The sequence below is a fragment of the Lissotriton helveticus genome, chromosome 11 (genome assembly GCF_964261635.1).
Source record: "Lissotriton helveticus chromosome 11, aLisHel1.1, whole genome shotgun sequence".
NCBI classification, from domain to species: domain Eukaryota; kingdom Metazoa; phylum Chordata; class Amphibia; order Caudata; family Salamandridae; genus Lissotriton; species Lissotriton helveticus.
Window position 1 is genome coordinate 933,753,028 of NC_136072.1, and position 25,491 is coordinate 933,778,518.

A 25,491-nucleotide genomic window follows, 5' to 3' on the forward strand; every position below is an offset into this window, starting at 1 on the left:
TTGAATTCACGCCTTTAAGTATTGCAATTAAGTGACATAAACCACAGCTGGGTGGAAATGCCAGAAAGCTCCTTAAAGATGAAGAGCGCATGACCACATGGTCGTACGATGGAAGCGAAATCCTCAAAATATCGAAGGATTCGGGATGGACTCAGGGATAAAAAGGAATATGGGTCATCGCGGAAATAATAGTCGGTGGGTTTCGTCCAGAGTGGATACAATGGTGGGGGCCGGAATGGGGTCCTCTCACGCGATTGAGTGGATGCTCGTGGTGGATCAAATGGTGGCAAACAGAGTTATACAGAGACAGTCACTAAACACGGTGACAGATACTGTTAACACACGATTAGAGAGACACAGAGACAGTAAATAAAACAGAGGCAGAGCGAGAAAAACAGAAATAAACAGAGCGGAGGGTAAGTCGTAAAGGGTTGCACAAACAAGGTCACCCAGATGAAGGGAAACGATAGTGATTGATGTGGAAATGCAGAACTAGAGGTGGGCGAGACTCTGAAAGCTCAAGCCTGGCTCTGGCTTAGCTTCAGGTCCTCTTGGAACCTCGAGCCCAAGCCGAGTCTTCTGCCTGCAACCCACGGTCTAGCGTCAAGCGCCAAGAATGAAAGATAAAGCATTAATATTTGAGCTAAATAGGCGACCAATAAATACCATTTAGTGGCTGAATTACACAAAGTAAAACCAGAAAAAGTTTCCTCAAGTCACAATTCCTGGCTACCCTGCTTAATCAAGTTGTGTGACCCTGGGCAGATATTTAATATCACTCAGCCTCCTTTTTCTTCATTATCACATACGAGAGCACCTTCAAAAATGGATTTCTGGAAGTGCTAAGTGCCAAATCCTTTTTTTTGTATTAAGACTACAATGTTGCTGCACCTGTAATAATAATCTAGCCCACATAAGGATGCACGTGAAACCAGACCAATCCCTTAGTTCACTAACGGCGTTGTTTTTCATGTGAGGGGGCGGTGCAGGAGTGTTTCAAAATACGTCATTTTAAATAAGTACATCTCAATACATTTATACAATCTGATGTACTAAGGTAAAACACTCCTGCATGTTCAGGAAAGAGTTTTTCCCTTTTGAAGACACTTGAAGAATTGTGCATGGATTTGCGTAGACCCTGGCTCGGTTCGTTGGTTCGTTCACCTCTACTGCCGAGAAACTACCTAGGGTGACCAACCGTCCGTAAATTTCACGGACTGCCCATTATTAGGGCCCCTTGTCCGTTGTCCGTGAACATTTCTTTCACGGACGCCATTTGTCCGTAATTTTGGGGATGGCAGCCAGTTGTGCAGGCCCCCGGGACAATCAGAGCCAGCTCGCACTTCTCAGAGGCTGCAGCAGCCCCTCCCCGACCCTGCTCAGTCTAAGTACGGGTCCATTGTCATTCTGATGTGGATGATTCTCACCTAAAGAATGACAATGGGCCAAAGGTGTGGAGAAGTGTGTGTGGTGGTTGGGGGGGGGGGTCAGAGGGTGCTGAAGTAGCCAAAAGCAGCGACAGAAAGAAAAATAATGATAACATGTGGTATCTGGTTCTTGGTAAATCAAAAAGAAGCACAAGGCAAATGGAGTGAGAAAGCGGAGGAAGAATAGAAAGCAAATAATGAAAGAAAGCTGGAAAGATAGAGAAAGATTTAGATTTAACAATGGAAGGAAGGACAAGAGGATGGTCAAATGGAAAAAGGAACACACAATGAATGTTAATGTGGAATATGAAAATATGAAAAGAAAATGAAATAAACATTTAAAGAATAGAGAGAGTGAGACGAAATGAAAGGATGCACAGACAGAAAGATGGAAAGAAAAATAAATGGAGGATGTAAAGATGAAAGTAGAGAACAAAGGTGGATAGAAAGGACATAAGGAAAGAAAGAAAATGAAAAGACGGAAAGAATAATAGACAAACATCAATATAGGTAAATGCAGTTTTTGGCCAAGTTTCTTTCCTGCTGTAAAAAGCATACTTTTGCATTATTTTTGCAAATTTTCCTCAGGGGAACAATTTTCACAGACTTCAAAAGGAGCGACCTGGATAGCTCACTTTGCTCCTTTATTTAGTGCCATATAAAGCGGGGGTATTTTAGTTTTGTGGCCTCTCCCTTCCAATGGGCCCTTGTGTAGTTACAGCGTGTGGTGTGCCATCCTCTGCATAGTTCTAGGGCACAGCATGCTGCTTTTGTGGAGGAGCCGTCCTGGAGGACCTAGGTACATATAAATGAGGGGTCAGTGTTCATTTCTTTCAAGTACAATTAATGTCCACGATATATGTGTCACAAATATTGGTCAGTCCAATGTTCAAAGGCACATTTTATTTAGCACAGAAATAAGTAAACGGAGGCTTAGCATCAATCAATAAGCCCCATAAATTTTTAAACAAGGTCATGCATAACTTTAATCAATCAAAGTTACGAAATAGTATCTACATATATATCGACGCACTCTCAGTGAAGAAAAAGAAAGGTAGTTGAGTGGGATAGGTGTGATGGGATAAGTGTGGGGACTGGGTAAAGGTGCTGTGACCATAACACAATCACAATTAAAACTCAATACGCCCTTTACAGTCTGAATTAGATCCACAGTTCCATGTTTCTCTTATCACATAGGATGAGGTTTACTCCATCTGATTTACTCCTATGTTTAGAGAGGTAGTATACAGCAGTTTACGTTTCGACCCCGCATTCTGTAAGGGTTAGTTGAAACCTCATTCTGGGGTCCTCATCAGGACATTCGCAAAACGAGAGCGCCTATAAATAATAAAATTAAAATTGAATGCATCGATGCCTAATAATAAATCAATAGTATCAAAGGACTACCAAATAACTGAATACATACTTTACATTTGGTCATTCCGTGACCATATTAGTTGGACCTCCTTGGGTTCCTATTATGAGTGATTCATCCTGAAATTAATTGAATGGACGGCAATTACGAAAAGGTACATAGAAGGGATGTCCTTGTCTGGGAATGATTAAATAAGGGGGACACTTACTAGGGTGAGACAATCATCCAATTCAAAATATTGTCCCCGTAGCTACATAGGTGTACAGATCATCACAGCTGCCTGGTAGTTCTGTGAAGATGGAAATTAATACTTGTGGGTGATCTGTATCAACAACCTAGTTAGGACTCAATCCCTGACTATACCCCGCGTGGCCCGCTGCATTGCAAATTGCACACTAAGAATCGGTAAAGCATGAAAAATCATATCAGTAACTACCTGATGGTATCAATTATGGGAAACAGCATTGCATCCGGTCTAAAAAGTAACCCATATCAATGTGATGTTGAATATTATCGTTTAGACTATGAAGGGGCCCCTCGTGAACAATGATTGCTTCAGCACGGGAACCCAATCTTGAGGCATGACAGTAATGTTAACTGTAAAACAATTGAATCGTATACGGCCGTGTGCCATATACATACTAGCACACTTAGTGTAACGGCCCTAGTGCTCTGAACTGGTAGCATCTTACCTATTCATATTCTTTATCTATCTGCACTACGCCGTGTGCGTGCCGGTCGGGTTCTGGTCTCCGTATGAGTCTCCTCGAGGTGCAGCCGCTCTATGCTGCCCGGGGGCTCGACTGCGCTCAACCAATGGGAAAGCCCGCCGTAGATCGGGTTTAAGGGACCGGGGAAATATGTCGGAAAATGGCTAACAGCTTAGGGGTAGATGTTAGGTTCTGGTCCCCTGAATCATGGTTCTAAAGGAGGAGAAATGCTTTGCCCTTGGCACTATCTTAGGGCTGATTAAAAATAAATGTAAAGATAAAAATAACACTGTTCATAACGCGTATCAAACTCCTTGTTAGTCTATAAGCACCGTGGGAGCTCTCCCTCTGCAGGTACCGGTTAAGAAATTAAATTTAAGAGAGACATTCTGATGGTTTATGAAAGAGCTTGGGGCTTACACGCTTGTTATCACAATATCAACCAACTATCATAAGACATGAGTATATTATTGGGTAAATAACAGTGGAAGACATTTAACATACATTCAACAGGATCGTCTATTACAAGTGGTATGTTACAACAGTCTGCAGATCAAAGTAGAGACCGGAGTCTCCGGAATTAGACATGAATGCTCGATATTTTGCATATACGTATTTGCTTGTGCATACTAGCTTGACTCAACAGGGAAAGGTTTGACCTTATATATTCTGCTAAGTGTGCAATCTCTAGTGTAGCGGCAGCCTTTATAGAAAACCAAACAAGTTTATTCAGGGTCAATGGAGGCCATTTGGGCAAATGTGGTATCAAGTTCATTCAGTCCATGTTGAACTGAGTCAAAGGACTGCATCCACTTACATTCCCTGATATTCATGATAGAGTTCATGTCACACCCACGTGGGCCCAAGGTGATTTTCTCAATGACTACCCATTTAAGAGATTCAGGTGAATGATTGCTGGCCAGAAAATGTTCAACCAGGGGTGCCCCTGCCGTCTGGCACCTAATCCTACTGCAATGTTGCAGAATGCGATTCTTAATTTTTTGCTTGGTTTGTCCAATGTAAATTAATCCACAAAGGCAGAAGATGGCATAGATAACCCCATTGCTGTTGCAGTTTGTGAATGACTTTAGGGTAATAGTTAGATTGTTGTGGGTTACTGTTTTAGTTTCTAAACACAGTGTGCAAGCCTTGCAATTGCTGCATTTGTAGTGTCCTAGTGTCGCAGGTAAGTTCCACATGGTTTGGATCGTGGGGGCAGGAGGGCTCTCCACGATCCAAACAATGTGGAACTTACCTGCAAACAATGTGGAACTTACCTGCGACACTAGGACACTACAAATGCAGCAATTGCAAGGCTTGCACACTGTGTTTAGAAACTAAAACAGTAACCCACAACAATCTAACTATTACCCTAAAGTCATTCACAAACTGCAACAGCAGTGGGGTTATCTATGCCATCTTCTGCCTTTGTGGATTAATTTACATTGGACAAACCAAGCAAAGAATTAAGAATCACATTCTGCAACATTGCAGTAGGATTAGGTGCCAGACGGCAGGGGCACCCCTGGTTGAACATTTTCTGGCCAACAATCATTCACCTGAATCTCTTAAATGGGTAGTCATTGAGAAAATCACCTTGGGCCCACGTGGGTGTGACATGAACTCTATCATGAATATCAGGGAATGTAAGTGGATGCAGTCCTTTGACTCAGTTTAACATAGACTGAATGAACTTGATACCACATTTGCCCAAATGGCCTCCATTGACCCTGAATAAACTTGTTTGGTTTTCTATAAAGGCTGCCGCTACACTAGAGATTGCACACTTAGCAGAATATATAAGGTCAAACCTTTCCCTGTTGAGTCAAGCTAGTATGCACAAGCAAATACGTATATGCAAAATATCGAGCATTCATGTCTAATTCCGGAGACTCCGGTCTCTACTTTGATCTGCAGACTGTTGTAACATACCACTTGTAATAGACAATCCTGTTGAATGTATGTTAAATGTCTTCCACTGTTATTTACCCAATAATATACTCATGTCTTATGATAGTTGGTTGATATTGTGATAACAAGCGTGTAACCCCCAAGCTCTTTCATAAACCATCAGAACGTCTCTCTTAAATGTATTTTCTGAACCGGTACCTGCAGAGGGAGAGCTCCCACGGTGCTTATAAACTAACAAGGAGTTTGATAAGCGTTATGAACAGTGTTATTTTTATCTTTACATTTATTTTTAATCAGCACTAAGATAGTGCCAGGGGCAAAGCGTTTCTCCTCCTTTAGAACCATGACTCAGGGGACCAGAACCTAACATCTACCCCTAAGCTGTTAGCGATTTTCCGACATATTTCCCCGGACCCTTGAACCGGATCTACGGCAGGCTTTCCCATTGGTTGAGCGCAGTCGAGCCCCCGGGCAGCATAGAGCGGCTGCACCTCGAGGAGACTCATACGGAGACCTGAACCCGACCGGCACGCACACGGCGGAGTGCAGATAGATAAAGAATATGAATAGGTAAGATGCTACCAGTTCAGAGCACTAGGGCCGTTATACTAAGTGTGCTAGTATGTATATGGCACACGGCCGTATGCGATTCAATTGTTTTACAGTTAACATTACTGTCATGCCTCAAGATTGGGTTCCCGTGCTGAAGCAATCATTGTTCACGAGGGGCCCCTTCATAGTCTTAACGATAATATTCAACATCACATTGATATGGGTTACTTTTTAGACCGGATGCAATGCTGTTTCCCATAATTGATACCATCGGGTAGTTACTGATATGATTTTTCATGCTTTACCGATTCTTAGTGTGCGATTTGCAATGCAGCAGGCCACGTGGGGTATAGTCAGGGATTGAGTCCTAACTAGGTTGTTGATACAGATCACCCACAAGTATTAATTTCCATCCTCACAGAACTACCAGGCAGCTGTGATGATCTGCACACCTATGTAGCTACGGACCGGACAATATTTTGAATTGGATGATTGTCTCACCCTAGTAAGTGTCCCCCTTATTTAATCATTACCATACAAGGACATTCCTTCTATGTACCTTTTCGTAATTGCCGTCCATTCAATTAATTTCAGGATGAATCACTCATAATAGGAACCCAAGGAGGTCCAAGTAATATGGTCACGGAATGACCAAATGTAAAGTATGTATTCAGTTATTTGGTAGCCCTTTGATATTATTGATTTATTATTAGGCATCGATACATTCAATTTTAATTTTATTATTTATAGGCGCTCTCGTTTTGCGAATGTCCTGATGAGGACCCCAGAATGAGGTTTCAACTAACCCTTACAGAATGCGGGGTCGAAACGTAGACTGCTGTATACTACCTCTCTAAACATAGGAGTAAATCAGATGGAGTAAACCTCATCCTATGTGATAAGAGAAACATGGAACTGTGGATCTAATTCAGACTGTAAAGGGCGTATTGAGTTTTAATTGTGATTGTGTTATGGTCACAACACCTTTACCCAGTCCCCACACTTATCCCATCACATCTATCCCACTCAACTACCTTTCTTTTTGTTCACTGAGAGTGCGTCGATATATATGTAGATACTATTTCGTAACTTTGATTGATAAAAGTTATGCATGACCTTGTTTAAAAATTATGGGGCTTATTGATTGAGTCTCCGTTTACTTATTTCTGTGCTAAATAAAATGTGCCTTTGAACATTGAACTGACCAATATTTGTGACACATATATCGTGGACATTAATTGTACTTGAAAGAAATGAACACTGACCCCTCATTTATATGTACCTAATCATTGGCCCAGGTCAGGTAGTTTTAGGGTATACCCCGTTAAAACTTAACACGTCCTGGAGGACCTAGCTACATTTTGAAATATCTGTCAGGATGAAAGGCAAAGCCTTCTGTGTGCTTTGCGCATCTGCAATTTTTGGGCCTTAACAAAAATGTCTATTTAACTCTGGTGATTAATGTATCCCTTGGAGAGATCTGAGGTTTCACTAATCCCGGTTTTGACACATCATAAAAAAGCATAGAGGCATAGAGGCATAGAGGCATAATCCGCCTCTTGTAAAGCACAAAGTGTAACATACAGAGCAGAGTATTTATTTGTATAATAATTGTAAAGACAACTCCAACCACTATGTTATGTGTTACACCCACAGTTTGTATTTCGGGGTCACTGGAATTATGTGATTGTGCGGCTTCAACAGTTTCCACATGATTATGGATTTGCCACATGTGCCACATAATCCATCAGCTGAATATAGCTGAAGATTCTAATTTAAAAAGTTTCTTCCTCAAATGGTTAAAAAATAACAAAAGGCAGTGATGTGTTGCAAAGGCCCTATGTAAAGGTTGACCTTCCTTTGCATATTACTATATTTGGGTGTTATATGGGTACTAATGAGGTGCAACCTATGACCAGAAAGTTTTAAAATGTGCAAAAATGAGAAAATAATATGGTAATACTATGACAAAATGTGAAGCATTATAATTTAGTCAACCCTGCAGCATAATTTGGCCCTCCCTCCCGCATAATTCCAGTGGCACAGCATATAGTACCTACCAGTATGGATGCCATGTGGCTCATACAACTTGTAGCCCTCCTTGTCTTAAGCAGCATTTCCTATGCATTGATTTACATACTCATGAGTTATTGTCTCTGAACAATAAGTGTGTGAGCTAAAGCGCTCAACGCCCTACATTGGGCTGAGCAGCACTGTAAAATAAATGACACATACATGAGCGAGGGTCTATATAGAGATGAGGGGCACCATGGGACATAGTTAGTGACGTCCATCATCTTGTGTGTTTTGCTGTTCACCCTATGTGGGAAGGGTATGCCTAGACGTGGGTCCTGTGCTCACTACGCCACTGGAGTCAATCTATCCTGGCTGAAGACGGCTGATAGCCAGAAACCTGTCCTAGGATGCTTGATTCCGGTCCAGGGAAGACATGGCTTGGCAGTTCGGTCTGGACTGTTCCCATTAGGCACAAGGTCAAGACTGATTTGCATATGGCCATGTCTGAACTGGGGTGACTTGGTGAGCAAAATAACGATGGATTAAACCCTGATCTGTGACTGGGGGTGAATGTTTTGCCATTGTGCAACATTCCGTCCATCATTTTGTGTGTTTTGCATAATTTGGCCCTCACTGCCGCATAATTCCAGTGGCCCTGCATATAGTACCTACCATTATGGATGCCATGTGGCTCATACACCTTGTAGCTCTCCTTGTCTTAAGCAGCATTTCCTATACATTGATTTACATACATGAGTTTTTGTCTCTGAACAATAAGTGTGTGAGCTAAAGCGCTCAACACCCTACATTGGGCTGAGCAGCACTGTAAAATAAATGACACATACATGAGCGAGGGTCTATATAGAGATGAGGGGCACCATGGGACATAGTTAGTGACGGAATCTGTGCAGAAGGAGGTCTTTGTTGAAGGGGTGTAATGAAGGCCACTGCATCCCCTGCAGTGCGGGTGGGACAACACTTAAAAGGAACCCCAAACTGTAAACAAAATATCATATGAAATACCACAAAAAGACCTGCACAGTTGCTCAAAGCTGTTCACATACCAAAACGGTGAGGTGCAAGATTGTCTCAACTTAATATAAACTTAATTTGACGTACTTATGTTGGTTGTCTATTTACTTACTTTTACACTATTTTATGACCTCCTCTAAAGTGTCTGAAAACATACTTTTTGTCTGAAATTTCTGTCCTGAATTTTGACCTTCTGTCCTGAATTTTGTCCTGAATTTTGACCCTTTGTCCTGAATTTTTAAACTCACTGTCCTGAATTTGCAACTATGCCATTTGGTCACCCTAAAACTACCACGGAATGTAAAAATGTCACCACGAAAAAATAAGCAAACACAGCCGAGCTTAGCCGGTCAGGTTAATGCTGGAATTCGGCTTCTCTATCAATTTAAAGAGATTTGTGTTAAAAATCAGGTTTCTCTTCCTCTGAATAGGTGTTGTTCCAGCCTAGAGTCCTCCTTCCCGACACTACGTCACACGCACTTAGATTACGGCCCAATGATCGCCCTTCCTACACTTTACACAGCAGCAAGGGAGGAATGTTAAAGTAGGTCGTTCCTCGCCTCCTCAGGTCCGCCTCCTCCTCAATACACTCCCCTGGGCCATCTCTCGGTTTCGTTTCCTCGGAAGCAGGGTGTTTCTGCCCGAGAGTTTACCCTTCTGCGTCACAAGGCCAGGCCTACTTGTAAATTTCGATTCCTCACGGCACTTGCTGCACTTCGAGGCAGACTGACAAAGCGCACCGAAGCAGCTGTTTAGACAGCAGCAACCAAAGTGACCCAAATCCTGTTCATAGGTACCAACCACTGTACGGCTGTGGGTCTTGAGCCCCCATGATGTTTTAGCTGAGGGAATCGCCGACCTCCAGACTCAACGCCCCCCCCCCCCCTTCATTGCAGCAGCAGTGTGTCAGCTGAAGTGCAGAGAGGGCAGTGTGCAAAATGAGCCGAGTGACCAAATGGCTGCATGCATGTCACCAAGATACAAGATTTTCAGTTCTGGGTTTTGATTTAACTTTTCAGTGCATTATGGGAGTTGTAGTCCTGGCTCATTTTGAAGGCGTCAAATGGGCCAACACACCTAATAACAATAATAGGTAAAAGTTAATTACAGTAATGGAAAAGTGGTCTCCCTGTGACATGGAACGATTTTGTCACCCAACAAATGAGGCATGTAGGGGAGTGTGGAAGAAGAAGAGATACTGCACAGTAGGGGCAGAAGCAGAGAGGGCAGTGTGCGAGCAAAAGGGGCAGGAACACAGAGAGCAGTGTGGGTAGAAAATACCTGGTGCAAAAAGAACAGTGTGAAGAGTGCGACAGTCCAAGGTCGAAGCTATCAGGGCTTAGCTGGGGCTTGTGTAACAGAATGCAAAGTCACCCTGCATCAGCTGCAGGTACTGGTGGGCCAATGTATTCTCCCTTAAAGAGGTTTTTCTCAAGAAACATTGTGAGAGCGATTACAGATTTACAGGTGAAACAGCATCAACATCACAAAATCTAGCGACGTGAAAGGACCTATGAATTCTAGCTCAATTTTCTAGATGAAATCAATGGCACTGTCTGTCATCTGGCAGCGCAAAAGTGGGAGAGGTGCCCTATTTTGGGGAAAAGGACAGGGTCACAGAAATAAAAGATAACAAATGTATCCTTTCCTCAAATCTCTTTTTGATCACTCTTATCATTCATACAAATTATTCACAAAGAATCCTTCTTAACAGTTGGCTCGTGGATAACTCACTATAAAAACAGTGATCCATGTGTTATGCAAAAGTGTCAAATGTATTACACAATATTTAATCTTTCAAATTTTAGCATCTACTATGTAAAAAGTCTTCTCAGTTAAAAGAAAATCTTTAATTCTTCTCACATATTAAACCAAACGCCTAGTAGATCATTAGTTGTCAAAAGATTGTTTTTCCATATCGATCATTTTAGCAAAACACAACTTTATGACAATCAACTTATACCACTAATAAAAACACAGATAAAATCACAAAACCTTCATTGGCCCCTAGAACCATGTCTGCAAATGAGGAAGCTTGGTGGGCTGCCAAAATGTTTGATGCAAGCAACAGGGGGACTTGATGTAAGATAGTGGGGGATCCCAGATTTCCTGTCAAATCAGAAAGAGCAGGAAAATCAGTGGGTTAAGTTAGGAGCCAATTGTCTGGTATTGCTTTTTTTTTGCCACTCCCAGAGAAGTTGGGAACCCCACAAAGAACGTGGGGTCAAAAAGGCCATGACGGGGTAGGAGTGTGTGTTTCCTTCCAAGCTGGATACATGGAGGCCCATAGACATGGGCAGATTAACTGAGGCACTGAAGATTCTTACAGCCGTATCTTTTACCTTTCTGAGTCATTGCATTTCTGTCTGGATTATTGGATGGCATTTTTGGGCCTTACGGTATCCCAGTTTTTCACCTCAGAGGGGCGTCCAGATCTCCTGTTACATCAGAATGACACACACCTCAGGCAGTTTAACTTATACGGCTGTGTAAAATATTCTAGTTTAGATAGGGTTCGACCAAGTGGGGATCCCGTCCCACTCCTTTAGAACTGGGGCAGCCATGGCTTCTCTGGTGACTTGTATGCCTCCAGTAGTGATCAGAAGGCTAGGGCGGTGGACGTCCAATTTTCGACATTATATGAGACTCCATCTTCTTTAGCCACTACTGCAACGTCCCCTTGTGTTTCTGATCGCTTTTGCGGAAGACCTGGATGGTCGCTGGCAGTATCGTTCGTTTGGGTGACCTGGTAGCTGCTGTCCCGCTGTCCCACTGTGCCGCTGTGTTCCCGCCGCCCGCCGCTGCACCGCTAAGACCCTTGGTGTGGCCGCCGTGAGGCGTGCGGGCCCTGTGGGACTACAATCCCCACAATTCCTGGAGGCCTGAAGCCGCGCACGCCCAGAACGCGCAAGGAGGCGCATAAATTCAGCCACATCCCCTGGCAAGTGGGGAGCTTTTGCAGAAGACCTGGATGATCGCTGGCAGTATCGTTCGTTTGGGTGACCTGGTAGCTGCTGTCCCGCTGTGTTCCCGCCGCCCGCCGCTGCACCGCTAAGACCCTTGGTGTGGCCGCCGTGAGGCGTGCGGGCCCTGTGGGACTACAATCCCCACAATTCCTGGTGGCCTGAAGCCGCGCACGCCCAGAACGCGCTAGGAGGCGCATAAATTAAGTCACATCCCCTGGCGATTGGGGAGCTTTTGCGGAAGACCTGGATGATCGCTGGCAGTATCGTTCATTTGGGTGACCTGGTAGCTGCTGTCCCGCTGTCCCGCTGTGTTCCCGCCGCTGCACCGCTAAGACCCTTGGTGTGGCCGCCGTGAGGCGTGCGGGCCCTGTGGGACTACAATCCCCACAATTCCTGGCGGCCTGAAGCCGCTCACGCCCAGAACGCGCTAGGAGGCGCATAAATTCAGCCACATCCCCGCCTCGCGGGACGCCGGGCGAAGTCCGGGCAAAGGGCGGGCCCTCTTAGGCCCTCAGAGGACATCAGTGGTCGGGCGGGCCACCCCCTAAGACTTGCTGTAAGAGGTGAGCCTGGGAAAAGTTGCTATGGGGAAACATAACATCAGTCCTACCACGCTTGCTCCTGTAGACCCCCCTGCCTTGCCCCCTTTCTTTGAATGCTTACTGGAGAACGCCCTTAATATGGTCACAAACGAAATTGCTAACACTGAAAGGAGGATGTCATTGGGCTGTACCACCAGTCACTTGCAGTCTTCACAAGTAAGCCCTATTAATATTTTACCGCTTTCACCAGGGATCACTGTTTTGAAGCCTACTGTCCAGGCTACTCCGTTGGAAGCGTTGCCTGGGGACAGTATCCCAGTTATTTTTATGGACTCCCAGCCTGACCCCGTTGCACAAACTGTTATTGCTTCTCCGTCCCCAAGCAACAAGACTGTCGACGGAAAAAGGAAAAGGGGCTCCTCGAAACCTACAGTAAATAAGAGGAAGCAACCTTCCCGTAATAAGAACCACCCAACCCCCCAGAGTATGTGGACCAGAGGGAAGCATCAACAATCTGGGGGTGATACCGTCAATACGGAAAACGTGCAACTTGTAGAGGTGGCCGCTCCCCCAACCCCCTCCACAGAAGACCATAATTCAGTATGCACACAGACTGAGTTTTTAACTGAAAGTATCATTCAATCTAAGCCTAACGGGAACCTGATTGATACAATTGTTGATACTATTTTTAGGCAACTGGAAAGTCAATTGATCAAACAATTTAATACTGTTTTTAAAAAACTTGATAAATTAGAAAATCTTGTGAAAAAGGAAGATGTAAAAAGGAAAGGGGTGATTAGTCTTGATCAAATGAGGGGTGATCGCCTTTTGAAAGACCTAGAGTCTGTTAGTAAGGCTATCATGTGTGGTGGGCCTAATATCAGCAGCAGCTGAACATCCAAAGGTGGGCCTAAAACTATCAGCAGCACACCAACATCTAACATTACACCCAGATGCAGCACCGTAGAGCAAATTCAACCTGCCACAAAAGCAAACGCCCAGTCCTTCCGTAGCAGCTGGCCCTTCTCACACTACTACTATAGTTAGTAATACACAGAAGGATGGCCCTACTATAACTACTGTGAAACCTGCGGCCCCTAGTAGCAGCAACGGTGGTAAGGGACAATCGGTTGTTAGCAGACCCATAAAACATCAGGAACCTGCCCTTCATTTACCCCCTGACGCCTTCCCTTACGTTCTAGTATTGGCAGGCGCTCCACCGCTTAGGGATGTACAAGGTGAGTCCTGGGTTCAGCTGAACAACAAGTGCATTGACTGGCTGACCAAACATAAAGGGGTAGGTCATGACATCTCAAATGAAATTTTGTCTGCCCGTCGGGTGAGCTGGGTTGGCCCCTTATGCAAAAATTTTAACGGGGACTGTATTGTTATCAATTTTAGGCACCCTGGCACTGCTAAATTTATACTCAATAACAACAATATTTATCTGGGTCCATCTACTGTTGTTACTCCATTGCCTCTGAGTTACTTCTATAGGCCCCCACAAAGTCCATTTCGCCTAGCCCCATCGCCTTTTCCACTTTACAATAGATATACCGCATTAGCTGAAATGGGCAGTCTGGACGGACCATCAGCTATTTTATCTGACACTGCAGTCAGTGATTTCACTAACACGCATGATTCTGTAGGAAATCTGTCAATCTGTCCTATTGCAATATTGCCCAATTCACCCATAAGGCCCCGGGCATCATTTGATTCCACAACAGATGTCTGAAGAGCTAATTACATCTCCCCCATATCATCCGATGATCTGTCTATCTTGAGCTGGAACATTGCAGGTCTCAACGCGAAATTGAAAATTAAGGCCTGGACTGACTTGATAACCAATATCGATGTCCTAATGTTACAGGAAACTTGGTGCACGAGTTCTCTACTTCATGAAGGATACAGTTGCCATAACTTGATTGTACCGTCCCCGCCTATGGGTCGTCCAAGCGGGGGTTTATCTATTTGGGTTAAAATCACTGCTGCAGCTAAAATCGAACCATTGCAGACAAACAACAAAAGCTTTATGGCGTTGACATATACCGGCAGGATAAAGTTATGTCTCATTAACTTTTATAACAACGATTTCACGACTCATCTCAACACCAATTTCTTAAGATTGTTTAATTTTATCGATGAAGTTGTGGATGGACAGAAATATGGTAGGTTTGATGGCATTTGCATAGGAGGTGATTTCAATGCACATATCCACCCCAGAACTCCACCCTGCAAAAGAGGAGACAAATTACTCGATCTGCTAGCCACACGCGATCTAGCCGATGTAATGGAGAATATAGTTACTGGCGTGGATAATGCACCTGTTCCTACCTATATTGGACGTGGGAGCTCAACCACTATAGATTATATATTCATTTCTTCTCTTCTCTGGGATCTTTTATTAAAATCAGAGGTTGTTAGAACTATATATAGCGACCACTACCCAATCCTAATTTGTCTCAAATCAATTAAAAAACATGGGAAGACAGGAGAAATCGGGGCAAAAAACCTAATGGCATTGACAGACAGGCTAAGGGTGGTCTGGAAGGGGATAGACAACCAGGGCGTTTTAACTCGAGTCATTAAAAAACACCCCACATTAGCCCTGGTTTGCCTATCAACTGACAGCCCTGGGCTTGATATTGTTAATTCATTTTGTGAATTATGTAACGCTATAAAAGAGGAAATTTCCAAACCTGCCCTAGCTCACAACAACAGTAATCCAAGGTGGTTTGATACCTCATGCTCCAAAGCCAATCGGGAACTTAGGGCCGCTCTTACAGCTGAACCGCGCAATTTGTCCCTGGTAAGGACTCTGAGATCTAGATACAAATACACCTTAAGAATCAGATCTGAAGAGCTAATAAAAGATCACTGGGACTCTCTTGTTCACACAGCAGCTTTAAAAGATGTAGCCGGTTTTTGGAGGGTGGTTAAAAACATAAGTTCATTGGGCTCTAATATCACCCCTATAAATTGTAACATAACAGGGGATGTGTGGGTTGACCATTTTTCTAAGATCTATGCTGCTTCCGGCAACCCCACAGAAACCATTTTTCCAGGCCCTTCATTATTACGTTGTTGGAGGTGGAGGATGCCATTACAGAAAGCGCTGGGAACAAAGCACCTGGACCCGATGGCTTATCCATCGACCAAATCACATCTGAACCTGACTTTTGGGCACCCTTGCTATGCAATGTTTTTAATAATTTATCTTATATCTCTGTCCCAGTAACAGGGTGTAGTAGTACCATTGTGCCAATTTTCAAAAAAGGGGACAGACTTGACCCTGGCTGCTACCGCCCCATATCTTTAATCGATAATACGCTAAAGGTTCTAGGCAGGGTCCTTTTTAACAGAATCAGAACCTGGGCGGAAGAAAATACCATTTTACACCCGTGCCAGCTAGGTTTCAGAAGTAAAGTGGGTACGGTGGAACAATGCCTAAATTTAAACCTGCTTATGGCCAAATACACAATTGCTAAAAAATCCCTTTTATATTTTGGGTTTATGGATTTAAGTTCTGCTTTTGATTTTGTAAATCGCTCCCGTTTATGGTCAGTCCTTTTGAATTATGGTTTAGATGAATCTTTAGTTTATTTTTTGGGCCATCTTCATAGCAATTTGAAAGCCCGTGTTCGTATTAACAATGATGGCGAAGTTTCTAACGATATTTTAATCGGCAGGGGGGTCAGACAGGGTTGTGTCTTGGCCCCCCTGCTTTTTATCTTGTACATAAATGAATTAAGTAATTCTTTGAGCAATTTAACTAACGATGTTCCGCAAGTAAATGGTAAACCCGTCCCCGCACTTCTTTATGCGGACGATGCGGTCCTTATGGGCCGCACTCCCAATGCCTTGCGTATTCTAATTTCTGGCTTTGTCACATATATGGCAGATTTGGGCCTATGTACTAACTTCAAGAAATCATTTATAATGACATGTGGCCCAAAAAGTTATAAAATAACCCAGATTCTGTCAGGGGATAACATTCTAAAAAGCACTTGCACTTTTCCCTACCTCGGCTTGTTGTTCTCCAACACTGGTTCCTGGTAGCCTCATGTTGCTCAGGGAAGAAATAAATTGGGTAAAGCCATAAACTCTATAATCTCCCTCCGCCAACCCATCCAGGCAGATGTGATTACATCATTGTTACAAATTTACAGAACACAACGTTTACCCATAGGAACCTATGGTGCTGAGGTGTGGGGCTATTCGAATTGTACTCAACTGCAGACCGGAGAAAATAGATTTTGTCGGAGGTTTGGGGGGGGTCATTTCAGCCCCAACTTATGTGTGTCACAGGGAATTAAACCTCCATTATATAGAGGATGTTATAAGATCCAGACCCGCCCTTTTTTGGATAAAAATTTGGAGGAACTCTGCTGCCTCTTTGTCCCGTGATATCATCTCAGATTGTTTAAAATGTGAGAGGGCCAATCTTATACCATGGTTTAAGGCTGTGGAACAAAGCTTATTAAGCGTGGGGCAGGAGCATCTTTTTACCTCCCCCCAATTGATTGATTGCACGCATAAGAATTTAATAAAAATGGCTTTGTATGATTTTTATCGTAAGGAGAGGGATAAGTGTGATTTTGCAAAATCATCCACAATAAGGTATATTTCCCCTATGGAGCCAAGTGACAAGCCTCATGCTATGCCCAAGGGTTATCTCCGCAAAAAGTTAGGCAGGTGGAACAGGAGCCTGTTATTTCGGTTCAGGGACGGAAGCATTATAAATCTACTTTGCTTTCCACTAGGCTTCAATAAACATGTGGAAAATCTAAGCTGTCCCTGTAACCTTGGTGGTAAACAAAGTCTGCTCCACTTTACCTTCTTTTGTGGTTTTTATAGAAAGCACACTAAGCACTATTTAATACCGTACTGTAGAAAAAATGCTCTGATGGATTTTAAATTAGCTCTTAAAGACTTATTGATGTTAAAGACGGATGAAGCAACTTTTAGAGTGAGCTGCTTCCTCAAAGCATTTGTCCGGTCCCGCGCTTCTTTGCTCGTTGATTGAGAAATTTGCACTATGCATTTTTTGCACATTGTACATTTTGCACTAGCCGTTGCTTCTTTGCACATGTTAAAGCCATCCATTCCTATGAATTTGTACCGTTGTAGGTTGCTATTTTATATTTTATCTTTTATGATTGTGTTATTACTTTTGCTGTGTTTGACATGTACTTTTATGGATGTTTTTATAATCCGAATAAAGATCTTTTGACTTGACTTGATCGCTTGCATATTTGCAATGTAAGCCAGGATGGGGACTTTTTCTCTTGCATTTTTGACTCTTTCAGAGTTCTCTACCAAAATGAGTCAATATCCATCAGTTTGGCCATACATTCATTTACAGAGTATGCAAAAGTTTCCAGGGTTCTAGTATGGAGGCAAAGCAGTTACACGTAGTCTTAGGTGCCATTTGTTTGGTGTTGGTGGACTCAAACTACAGCTTTTATTTGTTTTCCTTGGAGGTTGGGATGATCCCATTCCATAATATCTCAATAATACACACTTTTAACAATGACGTCTCTCTCTTTTGGAGACAGGAACTCTGATTTTTTTTTTTTAGATCAAAGCTATCTAGATTGAAGTAGCAACTCTCAGAAGTCTCAATCTTCTTACCACAAATTATACCAAGGCAACATGGCTGAATGGACCTTGCCCCAGAACAATGAAGAAATTCTTGAAAAAATTTAATAATTTAGTTCAGAAGTTGTTTGCAGGTTCCTCGTTGAGGAATGGACGCTAATGTCAGGAGGGCCCCGTTTTTGGTAGAGGAGGGCAAATTCACCAGTAACCTCCTGGTCCTGTGGCTGATAAACATCACAAAAAGCTACAACGGGCAATTCTGGACATCTTACTTCTCTTGTTGTCATACTCAAGAGGGGATATGATTCAAGGGCTATGGGGCTAATTGGAGAGGGACTCGCCTGCTGTTGGTCCTGAAATCTCGACTTTTCACCCATGGAATGCTTGTAGAGTAATTTATATGGGGCAGTGGAGGGCTAAGATAGATCCCCAATAGGGGGGGGTAGGACAATATGCCATTCCTTGATATTTTACTCTGTGTTTGTGACTTTGCATTTTTAAACATTGTGTGCAATTACGTGAGCGCACCTGATTCACGAGCGTGCTGCTCAGACTGAGACTTCCTAGCGCTGCTAAGCGCTTCGCCTGCTCCCTTCTCCTTACCAGGGATTTCAGACCGCCCTCGGCCGAGTATTGACGCCGAGGGCTGGGATCTGTTTGGGGCCGCCATCTTGGGGGTAGGACTCTCCGCCCTCGCGCTCTAGTAGCGCTACATAAAGCTCCTCTTTCCCTCCGCGCAGCGGACGCGTACTGCGGACGCGCCTGATCTGCGCCTGAGTCGCGCCAGAGTCCTGCCCGTCTGCGCCCGTCAGCGTCCCGGAGGCGTGAGGCGTGGCAGGACCCCTTGGTTTATCTCCTTTCTTCTCCCAGCATTATTATGTTGTCGTATACATCCAAGGAGCTCCACTCTTTGCGCTCTGTGGAAGCCTCTTGCTTCTCAGTCTTCCCGGGGCGCTACAGGGGTAAATATAAATGTCCAGGCTGTAAGTGGCATCCTACTAGGGTTCTCCCTACTACCCCCCTCACGAAGGATTGTAGCATTATTCACCCTTGCTTACTCCTTAATACCAGGTCGCTGCCCAGACATACTCAGGAGATTTATGATGTCCTCTCAACTAACAACCCTACCTGCCTTATGCTCACTGAGACTTGGTTATATGAATCATCGCAACCGGATATTGCGGCTGCTATTCCACCTGAATACATCATATATCGACAAGATAGAGCTAAGGGAAGAGGGGGAGGCGTTGCCCTTGTTGTAAAGAAATCCTCTACGTGTGCTGTTGTGCCCACGCAGATTATCACGGGTTCCGAATCTCTCGCTTTTACCCTCTCCCTATCACCTCCGCAAGCTGTGAAGGGCCTTCTAGTATATCGGCCTCCGGGCCCTGTGGGGTCCTTTTTTGAGGACCTCCAGCAGGTCCTAGCCACACTTGTTCTTAGATCAGAACATTGTCTCTTGGCGGGAGATTTTAACTTCCATATGGAAGATCGGCAGGCTAAGGATGTTGTGAAGCTATTAGATATCACATCTGCCCTGGGGCTGCTCCCCTATCTTTCCGGCCCGACCCATGACAAAGGCCACACATTAGACCAGGTCTTTTCTACCTCACCAATTACGGTCACTGCACTCGTGCCTGTATTGTGGTCTGATCATCATCTCGCTCATTTCCAAATATCTGGCACTGAGAAACCATCTATCAGAGCCCCCAGGCAACTGGGAAGGAACTACAGGGCGTATCATCAGGTCTCCCCTGACATGTTATCTCAGGCCCTGGTGAATCGTCCTTTCTCCGTCACGGGGGATCTGGAGCTCGATCTAGAGACCCTGCAGTCCTGGCTCTTAGCTAGAGTGAATGAACTAGCGCCTGCACAGCCCCCTAGATCAGACACCAAACGATCTTCGGCCCCGTGGTTCACGGCAGAGGTCGCTCAATCCCGCAGACAGTGTAAAGCCGCTGAACGTGCATGGAGGGCCTTTTATGACGGGGAGGCTAAAGAGACCTATAAGGCCATGATGAAATCATATCATGCTTTAATCTTACAGGCTAAGAAGTGTTACTTTGCTAGGAAAATTGAGGAAGCAGCCAACTCCTGCAAGGAAATCTTTCAGATCGTACGCAAATTCACTACTTCCCGCTCGATCTCGGACCAGGAGGCTCCAGATGAGAGCTGGGCGAATACCATTGCTAATTTTTTTACAACTAAAATTAGACAGATTCAGGAGTCCTTCTCTCCGAGACTGGCAGGGGAACATTTGACTCTGTCTAATGAGATAGCACACCAGCCTATCTCTGGCCCGGCCCTTCTGGACTTTCCGCCCCTCACAATGGCTTCATCTCTAGCTCTGATGAGGAACCTGAAATCTGGCTCACCTTGTGATCCTTGCCCGGCAAAATTTTTAGCCAGAATGGCTGATGTTGTTAATCCATTAGCCAATCCTATTCTGAATCTTTCTTTGAGTCAGGGATTTCTGCCACCTTCCTGGAAACAGGCTATGGTGATTCCCCTTCTTAAAAAGCCCAATCTTGCCCCAGAGGTTCCATCCAACTATCGGCCTATTTCGCTCCTTCCAGCACTGACTAAAATCCTGGAGAAGCACGTTCATAGCGTGCTTTCCAACTTCCTGGAATCTTATGAGCTTCTTCATGCGTCTCAATCGGGCTTTCGATCCAACCTAAGCACTGAGACGGCGCTTCTGGAAGTGTCAGAGATTATAAAGGAGGTGCTGGATGACGGAGGCAGGGTGATGTTAGTCATTTTAGACTTGTCGGCGGCTTTCGACACCGTCCCCCATGAGGATCTCCTCATAAGACTTCATGACATCGGTCTTGGGGGGACGGTGCTGAACTGGTTTTGTTCCTTCTTAGCCAACCGCCGGCAAACGGTCTGGGTCCCTCCTGGATCTGCCGAAATGCCGCCATTGGGAGTCGGAGTTCCCCAGGGCTCAGTGCTGAGCCCAACTCTATTTAACATCCTCATGACCCCTCTGGCGACTTTGGTGGAGTCCTTCGGGGCCCAGATCGTCTCATATGCTGACGACACCCAGCTTCTTTTCACCTGCCGTAAGAGCGAAGAATTCGATGGGGAAAGTATCCGTGAGTGCCTTGGGGCTGTTTTTAACTGGTTCCATCTGAACAGCCTCAAGTGTAACTCGGATAAATCTGAGATACTTTTCTTTGGATGTCCTCTGGAACCGAACTGGCATGATTGGTGGCCTGTTGACATGTTCCCTCCGGCTCAGGCGTCCATCTGGGCTAAGAACCTGGGAATTAAAATTGATAATGGGCTAACGCTTAATTCCCAGGTGGCTACCCTTACTGGAACCTGTTTCGGCATCCTTCGGATGCTTCGAAAGTTTTTTCCTCTTTTGTCCCAGGAACACCGGAGAATAATTGTACAGGCCCTCATCGGATCCAGATTGGATTACGCCAACATTCTGTACTTGGGCCTCCCAGAATACCTTTTACAGCGCCCGCAGGTGACCCAGAACGCGGCAGCACGAGCAATTTTTGGATTGCATCGTCGCGCCAGTGCCTCAAACCTGCTGCAATCCCTCCATTGGCTTCCCATACGGAAGAGGATAAAGTTTAAGGCTCTGACATTAGCTCACAAGGCACTGCATGCCACGGGTGCTAAATACCTACAGAAAAGGTTGGCTTTTTACCGGCCGACGCGATCTTTAAGATCGGAGTCTTTGGCCCTGGCCGCGATCCCGCGTATAAAGAGGGCACGCCTGGGAGGGCGATCTTTTAGATACCTGGCCCCTCAGTTGTGGAACTCCCTTCCCTTGTCGTTGCGGTCCACGTCCAATCTGTTGGCCTTTAGAAAGGATCTTAAGACCTGGTTATTCTCGAACTAGATTTCTTCTGTCTCCTTCCTCTGTGCTTCCTGTCTGTTGTTATGTTTTTTAGCTTCCTTTTCTGGGTCAGGAGCATAAAAGCGCCGGGACACTCCTTTGGAGTAGCCGTTGCGCTATACAAGACCCATATATAACATATATAACATAACATTAGACTGTAGTTTTAGGCTGCTTTTTAGATTTGTGTTATGTATCATGCAAAAAATATAAAGTGCCTTCATACTTGATGTGTATGTTTGTTGGCGTGATGCGCCTTGCCTGTTTGAAGGGACGTCAATTGTTGGTGGTATGCTTCAACCCCTCAAGAGGATGCATGTAGAACATTTGAAATTGATGGATAATGTGATCATCACTAGGGGTTATGATCGCAATATACGTGTACTATACCTCGCTCTATCTATGATGTTGCCCATACAGCAATATTCAAAAAGTTTACCTATTTTATTGTGTCAATGGTTATAACAATGATGTTTTAATTAATCTGTGCCAAGTCTGTAAACCACAATCCTGAGGCCTCAGTCTTAGAGTACCTTCAATTAGGAGGGTTTTAAATGATTGAGGGGTAATAGGACTGGCCTCTGTGCAGAGGTGAGGCCACATTATAGTAAGTACCCACCCACACCACTATATAGCTGGCGAAATGTCCAGGGGCAGGTCCTCCGTTAAGGTGGAGGAGCATTGCCCCACTGAAAAATTGCCCCCAGAGAGAGAAAAATAAACTGCTAATAAAGTTAATTTATTACCATTATATTTTTCAAAACCCCGTCCCGAGCCGAACTTATGGACGGGGGCGGGGCCAGTGATTTCTGCTGCTGCCAGTCAGGCAGCAGCAGAAAGAAGTGATGGGAATGGCCAGGCACGTAACACAGGCCCCCACATCCCCCGTGGTGCGTGGAGCCCCTAGCATCAGGGGGCCCCCTCTGCACAGTACTCAGCTCTCAGCGTTCCAGGTAAAATCCAGAGCGGGGGCCCCTCCGTGTACATTGCAGGGGGGCCCCTTAAAACTTTCGTCACACCACTGGGCAAGGCACTTGAAGTTTAAAGTGCACATGTCTTTTTGGCCGGCTATCTTGCAATGGCCAGCCAGACATGCACATTTTAAACCTCTCTAACACAGCTGTCTTAAACAGCATAGGGCTTCAGTGTCCTAGGGAGCGGTGAGTGAGCATGAGAGCAGCACCAGGATTGGTTACTGCAGTTTTTACTGATGCCGGCCTGCCTGGAGAAGTCCTGAGCGAGGAGGAGGAAGTCGCGCCAGGAAGGTAAGTGTTTTTTGTTTCTTTACTTATTTTTTCACTTTTATTTTTGCCTCCACCCCACCGCCCTCCTTATATGCGAGCTGCCACTGAAAATGTGACAAAAAGCTACAAGGGATAAAGTGGACTTCTATTCTTGTCATCCTCTAGATGGGAATATGATTTGCCAGACACGGGGTGGGGGCAGCTGGCACATCGCTCCAGCTAATCTGGCAGCGGTTAGCACACCGGACACGGCTCCCGATCCTCATTGAGGTACCGCGACTCAGAGGTCCTTCTGCCTTCGTTCCTTGAGTATTCCCTTACCCGGGATTCTCCCCACTATGACTAAGAATTGACTATTGACGCTTTTTTCGCTAAAAGACAGAAGACCACGTCGTCTATGTGTATGCTTTCTGCCCCGAAGAAACTCTCTGTTTGGGCGAAACGCATTGGCTGGTTTTCTTCGGGTGCATACTTCGAATACATGTTAATAAAAGAAAGATTTCAACAAAAGAAGAAAATTGTGAATTTGAATATGTACATATGATATGTTCATTTTATGTTGCCTCTCATCCATATATTGCTGCAATTATTTTTATGATCTACTGGTAGCAGATCATTTGAGGTGGGTAATATAGACCAATAAGAGTGTGACTCAGTCTGGTAGTGCTGTCATCTAGAACCCAGCTACCCCTCCTATACTAATATGGTCCTGGATCTTCTAGCTCTCCACCGGGGTTGCCTATAGTATAATGTATATGGGGCAGTGGCTGGCTAGTTACAGTCTCAGTTGCAAATTAAAATTTAAAAAAATGAGCAGGAACTCTAGAGATCTCATTACCCTTCATTAGTTAAGGGGAGTGCGTGTGACATTTCTTTTTTGTTATTTTATTTCAAAGTGCTTGTTAGAGGCGACGGAGTGGGGATTGTACTCTAAGTTGTCCATACTGCATTATTGAAAATGCTTACCTGTTTTTATTGTGTTTTCATCGTGCTTTGGTTAAATTATGCTACGTCTGATGACCACAGTCCCGGATGCCCGATTGTCATTTTTGTCAGTCTCCATAGTTGACAGTTTTCCAAAGTCCAAAAAGCACTACTCCGGTCCAATTTTTTTCCCTTAGACTTCTGGGGCTTGTAGTTCCGTTTTATAATGGCATAAAAAAGACTACAACTCACAGAATTCAAAGAAAAAAAAACTGGACTGGAGCAGCACCTCACGCATGGACCTGGAAATCTTGGATTCTCCTGCGTGCTTTCTACCACCGTGGGAGGGGAGGGGTTAATTCTATGGACCCGGGTTCAATTGCAGTGAGTTTGCAGGGCAGGTGATGACAGAGAACAGATGCACACGGGAAGAGTCCCACTGAAACTTCCACAGCAGAGAAATGCAGAGAGACAGAGACTGACAGAGGCAGGTCGTCGATAGGGCGGCGCCCAGTGTGATAGGAAGGAGTGGCAGTGAATTCAACGGAGGGAAACAGACAGAGGAGAAACACGAAGTCCGACAATTAACACGGTGACAGATACTGATAACGTAGAGATAGAAAGACACAGAGACAGTAAATAAACCAGGGGTAGAGAGGGAGAGAAAGTCAGGAATCATCAGAAAATACCAGGGAATGCAGAACGTGACAAACAAGAAGAGATCACACAATTACCGAAGCGGACGGCTGGCTGCCGGAGTCAGATGTTGCGCTTCAGTTTGTGAAGAGCAGAGATTTGTCTTAAAAGGAGATTCCGCTGTCTTGTTCGAGCCGCGGCTTCCCCCGCTCCGATACTACGTCGCTCGCACCTTTACGACCACTTTATCGCCTTCCTTGTGACCGAAGCAGATACGCAGACTGACGCTGCACTTTAGCCAGGAGAGAGTGTAAGTAAAAACAGCTCCTTAGGTCCGCCTCCTCCTCGAAGCAGCCCACATACATTACTCACACACGCATAGACCTCCTCTGCCCTTGGTTTCGTTTCCTCGACAGCGCGTCATCTATGCCTATCCCTCGACACTCCTGCCCAAAGCTTGTTTGCAGTTGCGATTCCTGTCGAGTTAGCCGTTGTGCATAGCGCCCAAAGCAAAGGTGTAAACAGCAGGGCTCCAAGCGCACCAACCCCTTTCTTAAGCGCTAGTTTTTCGACTGCACCAGCCGGGGCTCAGGTCCCAGCAGTGTTTCAAGTGAGGGGGCTCTACTTTTGCAGCTAAGGTTGGCTCCTTTCCATACATGCCAATATTTCAGAAGAGCAAAGTGGGAGATTTTTTTT

At 44.8% G+C, this 25,491-nt stretch overlaps 1 protein-coding gene across 1 annotated transcript in view; it reads right to left on the reverse strand.

Moving 5' to 3' along the window:
* Window positions 1–25,145, reverse strand: part of LOC144792309 (2'-5'-oligoadenylate synthase 3-like) — a 152,365-nt gene extending 127,220 nt beyond the window's left edge. Inside the window, exon 1 of the mRNA XM_078667258.1 lies at window positions 24,894–25,145. The gene's annotated coding sequence lies outside the window, so the exon portion shown is untranslated. The remainder of the gene's footprint in view (window positions 1–24,893) is intronic.
* Window positions 25,146–25,491: the final 346 nt, after the last annotated feature.